Source organism: Danio rerio, chromosome 19, assembly GCF_049306965.1.
Source record: "Danio rerio strain Tuebingen ecotype United States chromosome 19, GRCz12tu, whole genome shotgun sequence".
NCBI lineage: Eukaryota > Metazoa > Chordata > Actinopteri > Cypriniformes > Danionidae > Danio > Danio rerio.
Window position 1 is genome coordinate 33,290,207 of NC_133194.1, and position 8,381 is coordinate 33,298,587.

Below are 8,381 nucleotides of genomic sequence, written 5' to 3' on the forward strand. Positions count from 1 at the left end.
TTGTGTTTAGCATTTTTTGCAACGTTGTGTTGTAACACTGTGCTATATAAATAAACTAACTTTCAAAATACTTTATTGTTCGTGATTTAAGAGCCATTTTCCACTTGGTGAACATAAGCTGCTCCCACAAGGTCAAAATTTACTTGTATTGCTATACTTGTGGGGACATTTGTTCTTAACAACATAAGAAATACAAAGTACAGGCATGCACACACATGTGTATAAGATGATCTTGGCATGTCGCCTCACTATATGAAAACCTGAAGACAAGAAATTTCATAATATGCGAGAAAAAATCATGTGATGTAATGACAGAAACTCAAGCATCTTCCTAACAAAACAAAGGTTCAGTTTAAATGCAGATCTGTAACATAAATATATTATATTTTGCAGTGGAAGTTACTTCTCAAATTATTAATCATAACCTAAATAATGCTCAGTAGTCTCTACTTTAAGGTATTATTACACATTCTGAGTAAAACTTGTTTCCTATTTATTTTTTGTCAAATGTAATGAATTGTAATCAATTCTAATAATGTTTCATGATTCATTCATTCATTTGCTTTCGGCTTAGTTCTGCTTTTTAATCAGGGGTTGCCACAGTGGAATGAACCACCAACTTATCCAGAACATTTAATGCAGTGGATGCCCTTCCAGCTGCAACCCAGTACAGGGTTCACACAAGTGAATTTAGCTTATTCAATTCATCTATACTGCATGTCTTTGGACTGTGGGGGAAACCGGAGCGCCCAGAGGAAACCCACAGCAACATGGGGAGAACATGCAAACTCCACACAGAAATGCAAACTGGTCCAGTCGGGACTCAAACCAGCGTCTTTCTTGCTGTGACGCAACAGTGTTAACCTGTTAACATTTTTTAATTACGTCAATTAATTAGAACTACTAAAATTTAGTCCAAAAACTAAAAACATCAAAAGTTTCCCTAGACTAACTATCTTAATGCACATTATCTGAACTTATTTTATTCTCAAATTCCTGTGCAAAAGTGGGTCATGAAAATGATTTGGTTAAATTACCTTTACAAGAACTGTTTCACAAGACCGTGATCCCAAACATAAGGCATCAACACAAGTCAACATGACAGAGTTTGTTATTGTGTGTCATCGGCATGTTCTGGGCTGCAAGTTATTTTTATTATAGAGGGAAAAAAGAGCTACAGTGATTGGCAGCAACTTACATGTTTTATTACTCTAAATGTGTGCCAGTTTCCAAGTAAATAACTTTTTTTATTCTCATGAACACATGGGATGGAAATGATGCTTTATTCTACCACAATCAGCACTGTTTTGCAGGATTGTTGTATGTTTTGTTATTGTAATGATGACTCTCTACAATTAATACACTGTAAAAAATTATATGATCAATTAGTCATGAAAGCATTTGCTTTTAGTTCATTACAACTTATTAAGCTAAGTTAAGCATGTTCTAATTTTATGAGTTACGCACACTTTTAAGTCAGTTTAACATAATATAAGTTCATTGGACACATAAGGGTTAATTTGATTTAGCTTAAAAATTAAAGGTAACCAGATTTTTTTCAGTGTTTACTGATTATTCTTCAGTGACTGCTTGCTTTTTTTTTTAGAAATCGTAAACCTCTTAATAATCAAAACTAAAAATGTTTCCAAGTGATAATCTTTTTAAATGTATTTTTCTATAAATATTTTTTACTTTCTGACTGCAGATTTTTGAAAGAGTCACTGCTGATAATAAAATCAGCATCCGAAAACAAACTCACATTGATTCAGTTTCAAGTCATTGATGCAGCATCTGTATGTAAATCACAAATTTGCCACCAGTCTTGCTTTTGTATTTGTGGCTTTGAATGTGTGATGTTAGCACTGAAGTCAGAGAATGAAATTGAAATCAAACCCTGCGCTTCTCATGAATATATAATCAGCCCGACGAGAGGTCCAGGGCGTGGAGGCTTTTTTGTCCAGCGGCCACTATTGACCAGCGGGGTTTGAATGTGAGTGGGAGGGTCACGTGGCCCCTTTGATTGATAGATGCTCATTAATTGGAAAGGGTGTGGGATTTTTTACCGCATTCTTCTGAGACTCAGCCTTGGGAGAAAGCCGACTGTCAGCTCAGTTCTGGGTACGGCGTGTACTTGTTGCAAACTGCACCTTGGCAGCAGAAATTGGGCGAGAGAGAGAGAGAGAGAGACTGAAAAAGAACGAGAGGGAAAGATAGATAAAGAGAGAGAGAGAGAGAGAGAGAGAGAGAGAGGTGGTGCATTTCACAACAACAGCCACAGAGCGAAAAGATTTCATAACTGCTATCTGACAGTGAGAGAAATGCAAACGCTTCTAAATAAACAAAGTGAGCAGCAGTTATTCGACCGTTTAGATATACTTCCACTGAAATGCCTATTTGCATATGAGTAAGAGATGCAGAGATATAAAGTTACACTACATCTTTCTGTTTGATGCATTAGTATTATTTGACTGTGAAAGCCAACATACTAATCTACTACTAAGCTACTTTATCTTAGAAATTTGAGACAAAACTTCTACCATAGATATGTAATACAGGGCGTCACAGTGGCGGAGAGGGTAGCATGTTCAGCAAGGCAGCTGGTTAGAGTGCGTGCTGGATCAGTTGGCATTTCTATGTGGAGTTTGCATGTTCTTCCCGTGTTTACGTGGGTTTCCTCTAGGTGCTCCGTTTTCCCCCACAGTCCAAAGACATGCGCTATAAGTGAATTGAATAAGCTAAATTGTCTGTAGTGTATGTGTGTGAATGAGTGTGTATGGATGTTTCCCCGTGATAGGTTGCAACTGGAGGAGAATTTGCTGTGTAAAACATATGCTGGATAAGTTGGTGGTTCATTCCGCTGTGATGACCCCTGATTAATAAGGAGACTAAGCCGAGAAGAAAATAAACGAATGAGACATCTAATACAATACGTTTTGAAGCTACAGCCGCCATACTTGACAGTGTTCTTCGATCTGTTCTGAATTTTCATGCTATTCAACTGATCACACTTAAAGTGTTCATAAAATAAATAGTTAAAACTATGAAAAATCTCAAAGAATTGCATTGTTCCGTTCATGTTAGCAAGTTTTAACAATAACATGCTAATTTATGGTATCAACATGTTGATTTATATGCTAAAACATGGCAAATATGAGCTAGCCATGTTAAAAACTAAAGAATTAAGTAAGGTATAATGTACATCCAGGAGGTTATCACAGAAAAAAGAACAACAGGTTTAAGCATAAAGCTGCCAGAAATGAAAACAACTGAATGAAGCATATCTAGCATACCTCATAAGACAATTTTAAGCAACAGCTGCAATACTTGACAGTGACCTTCAGTCTGTTTTTGAATATTTCAACCCAGGCTCATTCTGAAAACATAGCCCTATATAGATTTCTGGAGAGCACCAAATACGTCTCAAAAGCTACGTTTTTTTGCAGTTTTTATTTTTGCGAATCCACCAGAGGCCGCTGTGTACGCCTTTTCAGATCTCAAATTTCTCTCGGGAGTGTCATTCATGCCTGCTCTTTTCACATAAATCCACCAGAGGTCACTGTAGACTGAATGACTCACTGACCGATCAACTGACCCACCCTCCTCCTTCCCTAAACCTAACCAATAGTGTTTTTAAAAGCACAGATTTACCCGGCCACCCACTTTCCTAAAAGTTCTAAAAAACAAACCAGACAAAGAAAGGCCCTCATCTAATATTTACCACGTTTTCAGATTTTGCCACGTTCTCACCCTGTTATTTAATTGTTGGCTTCTGTTTTGTCTTACCTGCTCTCTGGAACCATTCTTTGCCGCACTCGAACCCTGTCATAGTGGTCAACTCCTCTCTGCGTCTAATGTCCATCAACGTAAATGGCGAGCCACTGGACAAACGGGTAACAGCGGGAAAGCCGTCTATACGGAGATGAGCGTCAAACTGTCCCGTAGCATTCATTTTAAAAATGAAATGCAGCCATAAGTTGCTCTGGCTACATAATTCGTGATCTCCAGAAACTTAAATAGGGCTACGTTTTCAAAATGAGCCTATGTTGTCAAAAACAGTGGCGACACAGACAAGCCTATAAATATAAATGTGAACAAATCTGAAAGTCAAGATGATTTCAGATACCCAGATGAGCATGTGTTATTAAATTCAGCAGTTGTTATCTAAGAATGTCATACCTTGGAATCTCGTGACTGACTAATCAGAATCAAGTTTTCCAATAATAATTGGAAATAATTCAAGCTATCAACGTTAAAACATTATAACGATGTTCTAAAGTATGGTTTCAACCTTCTTATAATGTTAACAGTATGCTAATCTAAGCTAATAATGAGATAACAGGTAATTCATGCTGTACAAGCAAACTGATGTTAGAAACTAACATGCTTTAAAACTTTTTTGAGACTAGGGGTCCGTTCTTCGTACCTCGCTTAAATGATCTAAGATGATTTGGCAGATCCTGGATCTTTTAATCTTGATAACTGATCTCTCGCTAATTTGGTTCTTCAAACAAGTTCGCGAATCAGATTAGAATGTCTGGATAAACTGATCTGAGATCGCTGCGTGTGTTGTGAAGGACAGATCTATCGATCCTCGAAATCATGATCAGCAATGCAACGATTGGCTGACGGCACAGCAGCGTAATGACATCATCTGATTAATATTCAATTATCCATGTGAGCAAAATTACATCAAATTAGCAGTAAACGGCTTGTTAAATGTGACACGCAAGAACTTTCCACATTTGTTGTGAGCTGCAGGCTTTACACTTTCATTTGTCAAGACAAGAGTATTTATCATGCATTTCAATGCAAATAAATGTATTTAGTTCTACGTTTAGAAAAGATTTTCTTTATAATAGTAGCCGTTTTTTAATCGGTGTAAAGAATAACTGGTTGTTTACAAAAACATTTTCATATTGGTAAAGGGGTCTGCAACTTTTGTGAAGCATCAAATCACCGGCATATTAACTATCAAAACATGTTTATGACTGCATAAATGTATTATTGCTTTAAAAAAAAAAGTCACATATTCTGCATTTCTATTATACACTATTTGTACTAAAGCGATCTAAAAAGTTCATATCAATAAGTTTTCTCTTTGCACCAGGTGACTGTCTTTGTACTTTCATTTCGAGGGTGCAGATTGCATACGTTTTAATAATATGTATAACTTTATTTATTTTATTAATGACTATAACTTTATATATATATAGTTAAAAAATATGTACCATTTTTCCAAGTGTATATAACTACTACTGTAAGAAAATATCAGAATTCGGAACATACTTTCTGTATTATCTTTGCTTGAACTGAGCCGATCTAATCCTGTTTATATGATTTGAACCTGCTCCCGATCAGGTTTGACCTAGCAGAACTGTTGCTATGACAACAACTCTCGGATCAGCTTTGAAGAACGAAACGATCCTGGATCGTGTCAAATCGTCAATATCCAAATCCAGCTAATTGAGTAATCCACGTACGAAGAACGGACCCTAGTTCTAACTTGCAGACTAGGCACGTCAATGTTTGTCTACAAACTTTACCATCTAATAACCCAATTAAAATTTACATGGGAATGCACCTTAGACCATTAAACTAACATACATAGTGGCATGGATTCTTCAGTGACAAATAACTATATCTTGCAGTGAACTTTTTATGGATATCTTTTTTTTTAAATTCAGTTGATATATCATGTGCATTATGTGCCAGTTACTGTTAAGTGAAAACTTCTTCATTTCACCTTTTTAAAAAGCAAAAGAGGAAGCATCGTATTTATAACTTCAGTTTTAACTTCAGTTTGTGGTCAAGGTTTTGTGTACACTGCTGGAATCAAAGATAGTTAAACCTGACATCATTGTAAAGCATATTAAATTAAACTTAGCATGTATTTAGTGACACAAGTGACCAGTATGTGAACTGCAGCCAAAAACTTTTGCTTTGAGATGCCTTGAGTTTTGTCTTGATCAATGTCTACAATTTTGCCATACTTTTTCTGTTTCACAAAGTGGAATGATTTTGACACATGTTTTGAGAAAATGCTTAGATTTTCTTTAAAACTCAATAATACACCCTGGGCAAATTTACAATCCTTTTGTTATGTTCAGGATGAAAACATCCACTGACTGAAACTGCTGTAAAAATGCTTCAGATGGATATTTTTTTCATAAATCTGTTAATCAACCTCAGTTGTGATCCAAATTGTTTAGAAAATTACAGTATTTTAGGAAATAAAAACACATAAAATGATGTATTTTCGATAAAAAAAGTAATTGTGGACTGGATTTTTTTACCTTTAATCCCCGTCTTGCACACGTGGAACAACATTGCCTTTGATGCATTGTTTTTGATTAATTCAAATTTTCATCTTCCTAATTTTCTGTTGGTGGCTGTTTTTGCCCCATCGACTTCCATTATGATAACTTTTTTTTATTTATAAAATCATGACACCATAATCGTGCATTTTTAATTTTGTTGGTGGTTTTCCCTGTTGGGAAGAGGTAATATTTGTAATTTTTACTGTTCATCAGTTGGCACCATTAACCCTTTATATCATTCTTGATAAAAAAGTTTAGTTTTCTAATTTTATATAGAGTATAACAGCAAATAAAGTGTGTGTATGTGTGTCTGTGAATGTGTGAGAGTGACCTTTACACACTTACCTTGATGTGGCACATCGACCATTGTGAGTTCACCTCTGTCAACGTATATTTTGTTGTTACTGTTTATGTTGTGAGAGGTGAACTAGATATTATTTTTCAGTGCATTATTAATTTATATGATACAATTTGACTTAATTCAGAGCTTTTCTTTATCCAGCCTTTTCTTGTGTGGGCCTTTAGGCATAAATGTTTTTCTTTTGTGTTTCAAATCAGCATTCAATAAGACTCTCCATCATCTGCATTTCAATACAGCCTGCAGACATTTGAGAGACTTTGGGAGACTGAATTCTGCCATTGTGCATGTTCATGTCTGTTAGAAATGGTTCGTACCGGTTTTATGGAGAACTGATGGTGCATATGTACATTTAACAGTACAGTAGGGAGTGATTCCAAATCCATCTCCTCCATATCCAGGGTCAGGCTGGCTCTCTCTTATCTTCACCCACTCACTGAGATCTTCTGCTGGCTCTGCAGTCTTGGTTTTTACAGTCTGCCAGACAGTTGCCCACCCACCTGCTTACACATACGGATTTACATGTACAAATTAAGCACTCCAACATACTCACAGCTTATTAGAGGCACACCGTATAATTTGCCTGTGAAATCACTGTTTTGATTTTGAAAGGGACAGTTCAGCCAAAAAATGAGTGTTTTGACTTTATTTACTCGCCCTCTTGTCGTTCCAAACATGTTATTTTCTTCTGTGAAACAAGTAAACAGAAGAAAAGCTACACTCAAAACCGCCTCATCATTGGATTGCACATAAACATATATCGAATGAATAAAACAGTAAGGACAGGTGATGATACTAACAAATAATACTGTATGACAAAAAATAGTAATGTGAGAAAAAACGTGAACAAAGAAAAATATGTTAAGCTAAACAATGACTGGAACTGAGACACAAACATACATTGATATTAAATCAATCTTTTCCACTCTTATTTTTTCTGAATAAATTAAAACTGTTATACACATTTCTTATTATGTGTAAAGTATTACTGATCATCCTTAAATAATTGATTGTATGTTCTAATTTAGAAGCTTATTTATTTCCAGTTTTTCTTCTGACATTCCTAATTAATTTCAAATAATTAATGTTGTAAATAAACAGTTGAGTTTCCCAGTGATGAGTTGCAGCTGGAAGGGCATCCTCTACGTAAAAACATATGCTGGTTAAGTTGGTGGTTCATTCCGCTGTGGTGACCCCAGATTAATAAAGGGACTAAGCCAAAAAGAAAATGAATGAATGAATAAACTGTTGTTAGGGCGACACGGTGGCTCAGTGGTTAGCACTGTTGCCTCACAGCAAAAAGGTCAATGGTTTGAGTCCAGGCTGGTTCAGTGGGCATTTCTGTGTGGAGTTTGTATGAATCTGTATGTTCACGTGGGTTTCTTCCAGGTGCTCCGGTTTCCCCTACAGTCTAAAGACATGCGCAATAGTTGAATTGAAAACTGAAAAAACGAAATTGACCGTAGTGTGTTAGCCCATGAGAGTGTATGGGTGTTTTCCAGCACTGGGATGCAGCTGGAAGGGCATCTGCTGTGTGAAACATTTGCTGGATAAACTGGCCGTGGCTGTGGCGACCCCTCACAAATAAAGGGAAATTAATGAATGAATAAATGAATAAACTGTTGTTTAACTGAATGCTGTTAAATAATTATTGCTGCCTTAAATATCTTTTTAATCAAATGATCTTTTCACTTCATCTCAACTTA

General features: G+C 36.0%; 1 long non-coding RNA gene across 5 annotated transcripts in view; it reads left to right on the forward strand.

Moving 5' to 3' along the window:
• The window catches only part of LOC141379122 (uncharacterized), a 44,907-nt gene that overhangs the window by 22,294 nt on the left and 14,232 nt on the right, over window positions 1-8,381 (forward strand). The window lies entirely within an intron of this gene.